The sequence below is a fragment of the Ovis aries genome, chromosome 3 (assembly GCF_016772045.2).
Source record: "Ovis aries strain OAR_USU_Benz2616 breed Rambouillet chromosome 3, ARS-UI_Ramb_v3.0, whole genome shotgun sequence".
In the NCBI taxonomy this organism is placed as follows: Eukaryota; Metazoa; Chordata; class Mammalia; order Artiodactyla; family Bovidae; genus Ovis; species Ovis aries.
In genome coordinates this window covers 110,434,660-110,449,331 of record NC_056056.1, presented here as the reverse complement: position 1 = coordinate 110,449,331, position 14,672 = coordinate 110,434,660, and positions in this window count along the sequence as shown.

The following is a 14,672-nucleotide window of genomic DNA, read 5'->3' as shown; positions in this document are numbered from 1 at the left end:
GTAAAAGTTCATTTTCGTTCACTCGCTCAGTCTTGTCCGACTCTTTGTCACCCATTAATCACAGCACGCCAGGCCTCCCTGTCCATCACCAACTCCCGGAGTTCACTCAGACTCATGTCCATTGAGTCGGTGATGCCATCCAGCCATCGCATCCTCTGTTGTCCCCTTCTCTTCCTGCCCCCAATCCCTCCCAGGATCAGGGTCTTTTCCAATGAGTGAACTCTTTGCATGAGGTGGCCAAAGTATTGGAGTTTCAGCTTTAGCATCAGTCCTTCCAAAGAAATCCCAGGACTGATCTCCTTTAGGATGGACTAGTTGGATATCCTTGCAGTCCAAGGGACTCTCTAGAGTCTTCTCCAACACCACAGTAAAAAAAAGCATCAATTAGTCAGTGCTCAGCTTTCTTCACAGTCCAACTCTCACATCCATACATGACCACTGGAAAAACTATAGCCTTGACTAGATCGACCTTTGTTGGCAAAGGAATGTCTCTGTTTTTGAATATGCTCTCTAGGTTGGTCATAACTTTCTTTCCAAGGAGTAAGTGTCTTTTAATTTCATGGCTGCAATCACCATCTGAAGTAATTTTGGAGCTTAAATAAATAAAGTCTGACACTGTTTCCACTGTTTCCCCATTTATTTCCCATGAAGTGATCGGACCAATGCCATGATCTTAGTTTTCTGAATGTTGAGGTTTAAGCCAACTTTTTCACTCTCCTCTTTCTCTTTCATCAAGAGACTTTTTAGTTCCTCTTACTTTTTGCCATAAGGGTGGTGTCATTGGCATATCTGAGGTTATTGGTATTTCTCCCAGTGATCTTGAGTCCAGCTTGTACTTTTTCCAGCCCAGCATTTCTCATGATGTACTCTGCATATAAGTTAAATAAGCAGGGTGGCAATATACAGCGTTGACATATTCCTTTTCCTATTTGGAACCAGTCTGTTGATTCATGTCCAGTTCTAACTGCTGCTTCCTGATCTGCATACAGGTTTCTCAAGAGGCAGGTAGGTGGTCTGATATTCCCATCTCTTGAAGAATTTTCCACAGTTTACTGTGATCCACACAATCAAAGGCTTTGGCATAGTCAATCAAGCAGAAATAGATGTTTTTCTGGAACTCTCTTGCTTTTTCCATGATTCAGCAGATGTCGGCAATTTGATCTCTGCTTCCTCTGCCTTTTCTAAAACCAGCTTGAACATCTGGAAGTTCACAGTTCACGTGTTGCTGAAGTCTGGCTTGGAGAATTTTGAACATTACTTTACTAGAGTGTGAGATGAGTGCAGTTGTGTCATAGTTTGAGCATTCTTTGGCATTGCCTTTCTTTGGGATTGGAATGAAAACTGACCTTTTCCAGTCCTGTGGCCACTGCTGAGTTTTCCATATGTGCTGGCATATTGAGGGCAGCACTTTCACAGCATCATCTTTCAGGATTTGAAATAGCTCCACTGGAATTCCATCACCTCCACTAGCTTTGTTCATAATGATGTTTTTAAGGCCCACTTGACTTCACATTCCAGGATATCTGGCTCTAGGTGAGTGATCATACCATCGTGATTATCTTGGTCATGAAGATCTTTTTTGTACAGTTCTTCTCTGTATTCTTGCCATCTCCTCTTAATATCTTCTGTTTCTGTTAGGTCTGTACCATTTCTGTCCTTTATCGAGCCCATCTTTGCATGAAATGTTCCCTTGTTATCTCTAATTTTCTTGAAGAGATCTCTAGTCTTTCCTATTCTGTTGTTTTCCTCTATTTCTTTGCATTGATCGCTGAGGAAGGCTTTCTTATCTCTTCTTACTATTCTTTGGAACTCTGCATTCAGATGCTTGTATCTTTCCTTTTCTCCTTTGATTTCGTTTTTTGTAGTTAAAGGTGTGGATTAATTGCAAATGATAAGTCCCCTAGTACTTGAAAGAGAAATTGCGGCACTATCACAAGATGTACTTACATTTTAATTCAGCATCACATTCTCTGTATAGTGTAATGAAAACAGAGTTCAGTATAACTCAAAAGTTTAAGTGATACATGCATACTGTTGAGGGATAGGCAAGAAAATGAAACAGTAGGAAATAGCCTCTTGGAATCTCTGAGCTTAATTGTAAAATTTTGTTCATATAGTATTGCTTTGAGTGCCCAAATCCATGTTAGTCAAGGTTCTTCAGAGAGATAAAATTAATAAAATATATAAATAGACATATAGAAAGAGATATATTACCAGGGTTTGGCTTATATGATTATAAAGGCTAAGAGGTACCACTATCTGCCTTCTGCTACCTCAAAATCCAGGAAAGCTAGTTATATAATTCTAGGTCAAACCTGAAGGCCTAAGAGCTAGGGGAGCCCATGTCTGAGGGCAGAGAAGACGGATGTCCCAGCTCAAGGAGGGGGAGCAAATTTGTCTTTCCTCTGCATTTTTGTTCTCCCCACCCCTAGTTGTATTGCGGTATAACATTGTGTTAATTTATGGTGTAAAATGTGAGAACATTTAAGATCTACTGTCTTAACAAATTTTAAGTATGTAATATAGTATTGGAAATATATATATATATATATATATATAAATGTATTACATATTATATGTATGCATATATGTATTATCATATACATGTATATAGTAATTATATATATAATATATAATACATGTGCTTCTCCAGTGGCTGAGCAGGTGAAGAATCCATCTGCAATGCAGGAGATGCAGGAGACTAGGGTTTCATCCCTGGGTCAGTAGATCCCCTAGAGGAGGGCATGACAACCCATTCCAGTATTCTTGCCTGTAAAATCCCATGGACAGAGGAGCCTGGCGGGGTACAGTCCATAGAGTTGCCAAGAGTTGGACATGACTTAGCACGCATGCATAGTATTTTTTAACAATGTGTGTGTGCTCACTCAGTCGTGTCCAACTCTTTGTGATCCCATGGATTGTATCCTACCAGGCTGCTCTCTCCATGGAATTTTCCAGGCAAGAATACTGGAGTGGGTTGCCATTCCTTCCTCCAGGCGATCTTCCCAACTGGGGATTGAACCTGCATGTCTTGCTTCTCCTGTATTGGCAAGTGGATTCTTGACCACTGAGCCACCTAGAAAACTCCATTGCTAACTATAGTCATCAGATCTGTAGTCAGAGACTGAACAGATCTCCACTTTTAGGGTCAGTCATTGTAGCTTTATTGGTTTCCTTTGCTGGTTTCTGTTACTCTTGATCCATGTCATCTTGCATGGGTCCCTGTTGATTTGAGGACCTCTTCTAGTCTTTACAGACTGACTTTGGCAAGGAAAGCCCATCACCAGTTTCTAAGTGGACTGTCTGATGTTGCCATTTGGCAGACTTCCTGCTAGAGTTCTCTGGCAGGCAATCCTGATGCCAGATCAGCAAGTGACAGGCTTGGTACTTGGGCCCACGGGGATGGACCTGGAGCCTGAGATCGCCAAGGTGGTCCTGGCACTAGTGGTGATGGATCTTTCACATAGGTTTATATGGGCTGGTCTGGACCCCGGGTCTGTTGGGGCTGACAAGGCACTGGTGACCACTGGGGTGTACCTGGAGACCAGGTTCATGAGGGCCAGCCTGGTGTTAGGCAGCGCAGAAGCCTTGATTTGCAGGAATTGGCCTGGCACCTGGATCCTGGAGCCAGCTTGGAGGTTGGTTCTACAAAAGGCTGGGAGCCTTTTTGTTCCATTCAAGCCCTCAAAGTATTAGATAATGCCTATCGACATTTAGTGAAGGTGATCTTCATCTGCTGATTCAAAACTTCTCTCTTTTAGCAACAGCCCCATAGGTTTATCCAGAAATAACATTTCACCAGACATCTGATCATTGCTTAACTCAGCCAAGTTGACACATAAAATTATCCATCACAGTACTTCTAAAATCAAAGATGCAGTCTCTGGTAGATGTGGGCAGTGATTAGATGTATAGTGAGGGGTAGAAGTAATGGTTGCTTGAGATTTTCAGTTTTGTCTTATTCTTCATGGCCACACCTGGATATTTTTATTCATCCATAGTAAGCACAGTAATACAAGTTTATTTTTAATTCATTTAATAAAAGTCTATGTGCATGGATGCTATATCAGAAACTATGGGAAATAGGAAAATAAGAAGCATAATTTCAGACCTATAGGGGACTGGAGTGCAAAAGTAGGAAGTCAAGAAACACCTGGAGTAACAGGCAAATTTGGCCTTGGAGTACAGAATGAAGCAGAGCAAATGCTAATAGAGTTTTGCCAAGGGCATGCACTGGTCATAGCAAACACCCTCTTCCAACAACACAAGAGAAGACTCTACACATGGACATCACCAGATGGTCAACACTGAAATCAGGTTGATTATATTCTTGCAGCCAAAGATGGAGAAGCTCTATACAGTCTGCAAAAACAAGACCAGGAGCTGACTGTGGCTGAGATCATGAACTCCTATTGACAAATTCAGACTTAAATTGAAGAGAGTGGGGAAAACCACTAGACCATTCAGGTATAACCTAAGTCAAATTCCTTATGATTATACAGTGGAAGTGAGAAATAGATTTTAGGGACTAGATCTGATAGATAGAGTGCCTGATGAACTATGGATGGAGGTTTGTGACATTGCACAGGAGACAGGGATCAAGACAATCCCCATGGAAAAGAAAGACAAAAAAGCAAAATGGCTGTCTGGGGAGGCCTTACAAATAGCTGTGAAAAGAAAAGTGAAAAGCAAAGGAGAAAAGGAAACATATAAGTATCTGAGTGCAGAGTTCCAAAGAATAGCAAGAAGAGATAAGAAAGCCTTCCTCAGCAATCGATGCAAAGAAATAGAGGAAAACAACAGAATAGGAAAGACTAGAGATCTCTTCAAGAAAATTAGATACCAAGGGAACATTTCATGCAAAGATGGGCTCGATAAAGGACAGAAATGGTCTGGACCTAACAGAAGCAGAAGATATTAAGAAGAGGTGGCAAGAACACAGAGAAGAACTGTACAAAAAAGATCTTCATGACCAAGATAATCATGATGGTGTGATCACTCATCTAGAGCCAGACATCCTGGAATGTGAAGTCAAGTGGACCTTAAAAACATCATTATGAACAAAGCTAGTGGAGGTGATGGAATTCCAGTGGAGCTATTTCAAATCCTGAAAGATGATGCTGTGAAAGTGCTGCCCTCAATATGCCAGCACATTTGGAAAACTCAGCAGTGGCCATAGGACTGGAAAAGGTCAGTTTTCATTCCAATCCCAAAGAAAGGCAATGCCAAAGAATGCTCAAACTACGACGCAATTGCACTCATCTCACATGCTAGTGAAGTCATGCTCAAAATTTTCCAAGCCAGACTTCAGCAACACGTGAACTGTGAACTTCCAGATGTTCAAGCTGGTTTTAGAAAAGGCAGAGGAAGCAGAGATCAAATTGCCAACATCTGCTGAATCATGGAAAAAGCAAGAGAGTTCCAGAAAAACATCTATTTCTGCTTGATTGACTAGCCAAAGCCTTTGATTGTGTGGATCACAGTAAACTGTGGAAAATTCTTCAAGAGATGGGAATACCAGAACACCTAACCTGCCTCTTGAGAAACCTGTATGCAGGTCAGGAAGCAGCAGTTAGAACTGGACATGGATCAACAGACTGGTTCCAAATAGGAAAAGGAGTACATCAAGGCTGTATATTGTCACCTTTTTTATTTAACTTATGCAGAGTACATCATGAGAAACACTGGGCTGGAAGAAGCACAAGCTGGAATCAAGATTGTTGGGAGAAATACCAATAACCTCAGTTATGCAGATGACACCACCCTTATGGAAGAAAGTGAAGAGTATCTAAAACGTCTCTTGATGAAAGAGAAAGAGGAGAGTGAGAAAGTTGGCTTAAACCTCAGCATTCAGAAAACGAAGATCATAGCATCTGGTCCCATCACTTCATGGGAAATAGATGGGGAAACAGTGGAAACAGTGTCCGACTCTATTTTGGGGCGGCTCCAAAATCACTGCAGATGGTGACTGCGGCCATGAAATTAACAGACGTTACTCCTTGGAAGAAAATTTATGACCAACCTAGATAGCATATTCAAAATCAGAGACATTACTTTGCCAACTAAGGTCCGTTTAGTCAAGGCTATGGTTTTTCCAGTGGTCATGTATGGATGAGCTTCCTTGGTTGCTCAGATGGTAAAGCATCTGCCTGCAATGTGGGAGATCCGGGTTCTATCCCTGAGATGGAAAGATCTCCTGGAGAAGGAAATGGCAACCCACTCCAGTACTCTTGCCTGGAGAATCCCACGGACGGAGGAGGAGCCTGGTATGCTACAGTCCCTGGGGTCGCAAAGAGTCGGACACTACTGAGCGACTTCACTTTCCTTTCACTTTCATGTATGGATGTGAGATTTGGACTGTGAAGAAAGCTGAACGTCTAAGAATTGATGCTTTTGAACTGTGTTTTTGGAGAAGACTCTTGAGAGTCCCTTGGACTGCAAGATCCAACCAGTCCATCCTAAATGAGATCAGTCCTGGGTGTTCATTGGAAGGACTGATGCTAAAGCTGAAACTCCAATACTTTGGCCACCTCATGTGAAGAGTTGACTCATTGGAAAAGACCCTGATACTGGGAGGACTGGGGGCAGGAGGAGAAGGGGATGACAGAGGATGAAATGGCTGGATGGCATCACCGACTCAATGGACATGAGTTTGAGTGAACTCCGGGAGTTGGTGATGGACAGGTAGTCCTGGCGTGCTGTGATTCATGGGGTTGCAAAGAGTTGGACACTACTGAGCGACTGAACTGAATTGAACTGATGGATTTTGAGGCCTATGGGTTTCAAAAGACATGCATAAGAAATAGTTAATGTCCTAGTACTGGAATATGCTGAATTGAGTCCACAGTTTGCACAACTAAACTTGTGTGATCTTGAGTCTGAAAGTATCTGTCAAATTTATGGTCCAGATTATTTGGAATATAAAATTTATTACTCTAGTTATAACTAAAAGTCATTTTAAAAACTAAGAAACAAAAAATATCATTTTTCTTCATTTATGCAACTGACAGCTGCTCATTGTTGCTGTTAATGAATAGAAAATAGATAATATAATATTCCTACCAACTGTACAAAGTTGAATTTTTTAAAGTTTATTTATTGATTATGTGTGCATACCCGATCATTTCAGTCATGTCTGACTCTTTGCAATCTTATGAAATGTAGCCCACCAGGCTCCTCTATCCATGGCATTCTCCAGGCAAGAATACTGGAGTGGGTTGTTATGTCCTCCTCCAGGGGATCTTCCCAACCCAGGGAATGAATCTGCATTTCCTGCATTGTAGGTAGATTCTTATCTGCTGAGTCACCAGGTAAGACCCATCTACTGATTAACCTGATAAGGGGCCATCCTATTGCTTGTACTGGAGTGAGTGAGGTAAATGTAGGCTTTTCATCTGCCATCAGAAAAGGCTGATACTGAAAGCTGCCAATGAGAACTACTCCTAGTCAGAATGAAATAAGGATATAAAACAGCAAAAATAAAATGCATATTTAGAACTTAAGATTGTCAGTGGTGATTAAATCGAAAAAAATCACATTTTGCATAAAGAAAATGAGTATGATGGTACTAGGTTGGCAAAGAATTTAAAAGATGAGAAGAATGCTACTGTCAGGATATTCATGGGGTTTTCACGTTTAGTTCCTTTTCCTTTCTAATCTAGAATCAAGTTTATTAAGTGGGGAGCTTTGTCTCTATAAGAGAATGTTGCTCTGAAATGGTCATGTTGACTTCAAAATAAATTCTCTTGAGTCTTTAAAAGCTACATAGTTACTTAAAAATATCTACATCCTTCAGTAAATAATTTCAATTATTTTGTTGGGAAAATAGGTTCTACTTAGATGAGTTAAAAGTCTGAAAATGTAAGACACATGGTAAATATTCAATAAATATTAATTGAACAACAGTATTATTATTAATTATGCTAATCATAAAAGTTATTAGTGTGTGCAATATGACACATGTTCCTGAATTAATATTAGACATTATATAATATGTGCAAAGATTAATTTGCTTCATGTTATAAAATAGAATTTTTCATGAATTAGGAATTTTGTGCATGAATTCAATAGCTTTGACTACAGGAGTAAAGTGGCTATATTTTTTGAAGAGCCATTATTAATAATAAAGGGAAAAGCTTATGAGATTTTATGAACAGTAAATTCCAGCATTAAAAGAGTTGTAATCTAATTAATTAAATCTTAATATTTTTGTATTTTGTATTTAGTATGCTGCTCCTTTTCCCTTTTGTCTTAAAAAATGAATCTAGGGATCACCTCCTGCCCCTCCACTCACACACAATTTTTGGAGAAGGGACAAGTAATAAATCTTCTAGCCACAAAATGGAAGCTGAACAAGAAATCCAGGGGGCTGGTGAAATAGAGAAAATCAATTAGCTTCAAATTGACTGATTTCTTATGTATTTTTATATGGGATAGACCAGTGGGAATTGAGATACTGTTTAGATGAGAAGATATGTTTACTGAGTTGAAAATATTCTTAATAAATTTATAAATATGCTCCTTATCCAGATTTGGTCAAAGTTTAACCCTAAGTGTACAAGACTTTCATGAGTTGAAGTGATGTGTTAAAGTTAAAAGAAAATAGCTCTTAGATGCAGTGTGCTCTTAGAAACTACTGGTTAGAATATACACAATTTTTGATACATTTTAAATAGTCATGGGAGACTTATTTAAGTTAGGAACTTTAATCAGTAAAAAATTGAGATCTAAAATTAAATCTCCTCAGATATATTCCTCAGAATGAATGGAACTATTTAATAGTGATGCTAATTTGACTAAAGAAAATGCTTTTTATCACCAAAATCACTTTGGAAATAATACTATTTTCACTCAGATAGAAATGAGAAAGTTTAAGGTGATTAAAATGACAAGATTTTTCATAGTCTAATTATCTTTGTTTTCTATAAAACTTTGTGATTTTGCTAACGGCAGCAGAATATTTCTTGGAAAGCTTTTGGTATCTAGCAATATGCTGAAATGTACCTTGGCCATGGGCTTCCCAGGTGGCGCTAGCGGTAAAGAATCTGCCTGCCAGGAGACTAGGGTTCTATCCCTTGGTAGGGAAGATCCCCTGGACAAGCACATGGCAATCCACTCCAGTGGTCTTGCCTGGAGAATCCCATGGACAGAGAAACCTGTGAGGCTCCAGTCCATAGGGTCACAAAGAGTTGGACACAACTGAAGTGACTTAGCATGCATGCACCTTGGCTATATTTGCTTCACTTAACAAGTAAAGAGGGCAATATAATATCTACATTTCTGATGTTTTTATATAATGACATTTTTTTAAGATAGGCTTTTAACTGTCATTTGAGACCCAACTCTCAGGTTACAGAAATAGTCTCAAGTATATATGGACTTGAAAGAACTATTTTTTTAATTAACTAATTTTTTGTTGAAGGATAATTGCTTTACAGAATTTTGCTGTATTCTGTCAAAGCTCAACATGAATCAGCCATAGGTATACATATTCCCCTCCCTTTTGAACCTCCCTCCCATGTCTCCCCATCCCACCCCCCTAGGTTGAGACAGAGCCTCTGTTTGAGTTTCCTGAGCCATACAGCAAATTCCTTTTGGCTATCTTTTTTACATATGGTAATGTAAGTTTCCTTTCCATACATCTCACCCTCTCCTCTCTTCTCCCCATGTCCATAAGTCTATTCTCTATGTTTATTTCTCCACTGTTGCTCTGTAAGTAAATTCTTCAGTACCATTTTTCTAGATTCTGTATATATGTGTTGCTGCTGCTGCTAAGTTGCTTCTGTCGTGTCTGACTCTGTGAGATCCCATAGACGGCTTCCTACCAGGCTCCTCTGTCCTTGGGATTCTCCAGGCAAGAACACTGGAGTGGGTTGCCATTTCCTTCTCCAATGTGTGAAAGTGAAAAGTGAAAGTGAAGTTGCTCAGCCATGTCTGACTCTCAGCAACCTCATGGACTGCAGCCTACCAGGTTCCTCCATCAATGGGATTTTCCAAGCAAAAGTACTGGAGTGGGGTGCCATTGCCTTCTCCAATATATGTGTTAGAATACACTATTTATCTCTGGACTTGAAAGAACTATTAAGCTTCAACTATTTGAGTAAGTAAGACCCACCTGTAGTTATTTTAATTGCTTTTATTAAAATTTGAAATTATCTATTTTAAAAATTAAGTTCAGAAATAAGACATTAATTAAATGGAAATTTTATTAGAAATTTACTAAGGACAATTTAAATGTCTGTTGTTGACTTTATCTAGGCTAGTTTATTTTCTTACAAAAACAAGAACTCTGGTCCGAGGCATACATTTTTGTCCTAAATGAGACTACTAGAAAAAAATTTTGTTGGATATAGGAAAAGGACCACAGCCTGAAATAGCCACAGTTAAATCCAGATTTGGAAAGAGGATTTTGAATGAGGCATATTTAGAAAGTCCTGGGATAAATGGAAATGAGAAACAGTATCCTCTCTTTCTCATAGTGGGAAATAGTGGGATTGAAACAGAGCAGTGGAACATTTGGCTCATGTGGAAAGAAAAGTGCTGATATAGGATTTTTAATATCCTAAAGCCGTTTTCTCTGCTTTCCTTTCTAAAAAAACTAATGGGTACTAAATATATGTGGGGTTCAAGGTATAGTTCAGATTGCTTCATACAGTATTCCTCCAGAGAAGAATGAGTTCTCACCTTCTTGGCTAATTTTATTTTTACTTTTCTGGTAGTTTGTACTTTTAAATCTGCATAATGCTTTAAGTGGGATCACAATCCTGAATTCTATGCAGCCAATTTTAAATATCTATGCTAGCATTAAAAGCAAAAAATGTAAAATCGCCATTCTGTTCCAAAGCTTCTGATATTCTGTACACTTTACTTTCAGGTAATTGTGAATTATTCTAGTCATCTCTGAAGCTTATATAAGCTGAAGAGAAACATACAAGTTGGGAATTTTGTAAGTTTTGATTCAAAGAGTATCAGATTTATGAATGAAAAATGCTTAATCTCTTTCACATGGCAGGCCCTTAATAGAAGTGACTAAATGAAAGAATGAATGAGTAAAAAGTAAGGTGGCATAATGGATTCTGAAGAATTAGAATTCAAGAAATGTTAGGAACTAATGTATTGCAGGAGACCCGGGTTCGATCCCTGGGTCAGGAAGATCCCCTGGAGAAGGAAATGGCAACCCACTCCAGTACTCTTGCCTGGAGAATCCCATGCAGGGAGGAGCCTGGTAGGCTACAGTCCATGGGGTTGCAAAGAGTCGGACACGACTGAGCGACCTCACACCACAATGTATTGTGAGGTTATATTATGTTGTGAGAAAAAAAGAGACAAACTTGTGTAGAAGCAAATATATATGTACTAATGACTTAAGAGAATCTGATGGTCTTTTCTTAAGAGATACATTTTGAAGCCAGTGAAATAAGCAGAGATTGGCTTAGAGTTTTAAAAATTTGTTTTGTCAGAGAGGCTGGAGGAGTTGAAAGTGAACAAATCAACCATAAAACAATTCAGTGGATGAAATCGTAAGACTCCTAAATGAAAACATGCATGGTAAACTCCATTGGTCTTGGTGATGATTTTTTGAATTTGACGCCTAAGGCAAAAGTAAACAAGAGGGACTTCGTCAAACTTAAGAGATTCTGCCTATCAAAGGAAACTGTTAACAAAATGAAAAGGTACCCTACTGAAGGGAAGAAAATACTTGCAAACCATATATCAGATAAGGGGTTAAAATTTAAAACATATTAAAAAAAACTCATAAAACTTAACATCTAAAAGACCAAACTACTCCATGAAAAAATGGCCCAAAGACTTGAATAGACATTTTTCCAAAGAAGACAGAACAGATGGGCCAACAGTCACAAAAGGATGGTCAATCATCAGGGAAGTGCAAATGAAAACCACAATGAGCTTTCTCCTCAAAGCTGTCACAAAGGCTTTCACCAAAAAGATAAGAAATAGTATATTGGCAAGGATGTAGAGAGAATGAAACCCTTGTGCCTTGTTGGTAAAAATGTAAACTAGTACAATCACTATGGAAAATAATATGAAGTTTCCTTGAAAAATTAACAGCAGAACTACCATATGTCCCAGCAATTCCACTTCAGGAGATTTATCTGAAGAAACAAACAAAAAAGTAACTCAAAAAGATACATGCAGCCCTGAAAATAATCAAGTGTCCATTGACAGATGAATGAATGTGCTACCTATACAATAGAGTATTATTCAGCCATGAAAAGAATGAAATATTTCCATTTGCAGTGACAAGGATGGACCTTAAGGGTAACAAAGACAGAACTGTATAATCTCACTTATATGTGGAGAATAAAAAGAAAAAATACCCCTCGAAACCAAGCTCATAAATGCAGAGAACAGATTGGTGGCTAACAGAAGTGGGGGCTGAGGGTGGGCAAAATGTGTGAAAGGAGTCAGAAGGTACAAAATTCTAGTTATAAAATAAATGTCAAGAGTTTGCAATGTGCAGCATGACAATTATAGTTAACACTGCACACATATTTGAAAGCTGAGAAGAAAATAAATCTTAAAAGTTCTAATCACAGGAAAAAATTTCTATAATAGTATGGTAGCAATATTAACCAGACTTATTACAGTGATCATTTCATCCATTCATATATATATATATATATATAGAAAGAATCACTATGTTGTACTGCTGAAACTAATATGCCATATGCCAATTGTTGTTTAATTGCTAAGTCTTGTCTGACTCTTTTGCCACCGCATGACCTGTAGCCAGCCAGGCCCCACTGTGCATGGGATTTTACAGGCAAGAATACTGGAGCTGACGTTCCCTTCTCCGGGGGATCTTCCTGAGTAGGGATTGAACCCATGCCTCCTGTATTGGCAGGTGGATTCTTCACAACTGAGCCACAGGGAAGCCCATCATATGTCAATTATACTATAATAAAAGGACATTGAAAAGCCCACGATGTATTTTTTAATGCTGTCAATTGACAGAAGAAGCCGCTCCAATTTTCACTTCTGGGCAAAATGCTAAGCAATGAAATTAAGTTACAAGTTTACTGAACAGAAGTGAAGTGAAAGTCACTCAGTTGTGTCCAACTCTTTGCAACCTCATGGACTATACAGTCCATGGAATTCTCCAGGCCAGAATACTGGAGTGGGTAGCTGTTCCCTTCACCAGGGGACCTTCTCAATGCTAGGACTGAACCCAGGTCTCCAGCATTGCAGGAAGATATAAGTTTACTAAAATAATTCTAATTACATGATTTGGCTCTAATTTTTATGTATGACATAAGATATTGAATAATCATATTGTTAAGTTATAAATGTACTTTCCAAAAATCTAATTAGATGATTTGGATTTTTTACTTTTTTGGTACTTTCTATAAAGACTGAAGTATCAGTCCAAACACTGTTTGAACAGACAACATATTGCCATCTTCATTTTAAATTTGAGATAGAACAAAGGATCTTGTGTAAGATATCATATCAGATAAGCTGTAGGTCAAAGATTAAGGATTATATGATTCCAAAGCCAGTGTTCTTTTTACTCACAAAAGTCTAAGCAAGGTAAGCAATCTAAGCAATCTAAGCAAGGTAAGCAAAACTTCCCAGGATATAAGGAGGGTAGGAGGAGAGCATTCCAGGCAGAGAGAAGAAATACATATGTGCAGAGCTGACACTTGTAGAGAAGTCAGTGTGGCTGGAGTTCAGACACTCAGTATTAATGCTTATTCAAAAACCAAGTGATAGTATTAGTTTAGAGGACCGCTGGGGCTGGTAAAATATTGCAAGACATCAACTGATAGATAAAGGCATAGAACAGGATTAAGTCACCAATAGAATATGGCAGTTACAAATGATGAGGTCTAAAGGTTGAACTTTGGAGCTCTCCAAACTTCAAAAGTAAACAATTATATCAGAATGGTGGCTATCAAAAAGTCTACAAACAATAAATGCTGGAGAGGGTGTGGAGAAAAGGGAACGTTTTTACATTGTCGGTGGGAATACAAACTAGTACAGCCAATATGGATAACACTATGCAGATTCCTTAAAAAACTGGAAATAGAACTGCCATATAACTCAGTAATTCCACTGCTGGGCATACACACTGAGGGAAGCAGAATTGAAAGAGACACGTGTACCCCAATGTTCATTGCAGCACTGTTTACAATAGCCAGGACATGGAAGCAACCTAGATGTCCATCAGCAGATGAATGGATGAGAAAGCTGTGGTACATATACACAATGAAATATTACTCAGCCATTAAAAAGAATTCATTTGAATCAGTTCTAATGAGGTGGATGAAACTGGAGCCTATTATACAGAGTGAAGTAAGTCAGAAAGAAAAATACCAATACAGTATATTAATGCATACATATGGAATTTAGAAAGATGATAATGATGACCCTATATGTGAGACAGAAAAAGAGACACAGATATAAAGAACAGATTTTTGGACTCTGTGGGAGAAGGCAAGGGTGGGATGATTTTAAAGAATAGCATTGAAGCATGTATATTATCATCGGTGAAACAGATCACCAGTCCAGGTTCGATGCATGAGACAGGGTGCTCAGGGCTGGTGCACTGGGATGACCCAGAGGGATCGGATGGGGAGGGAGGCGGGAGGGGGGTTCAGGATGGGGGACACATGTACACCCATGGCTGATTCATGTCAATATATGGCAAA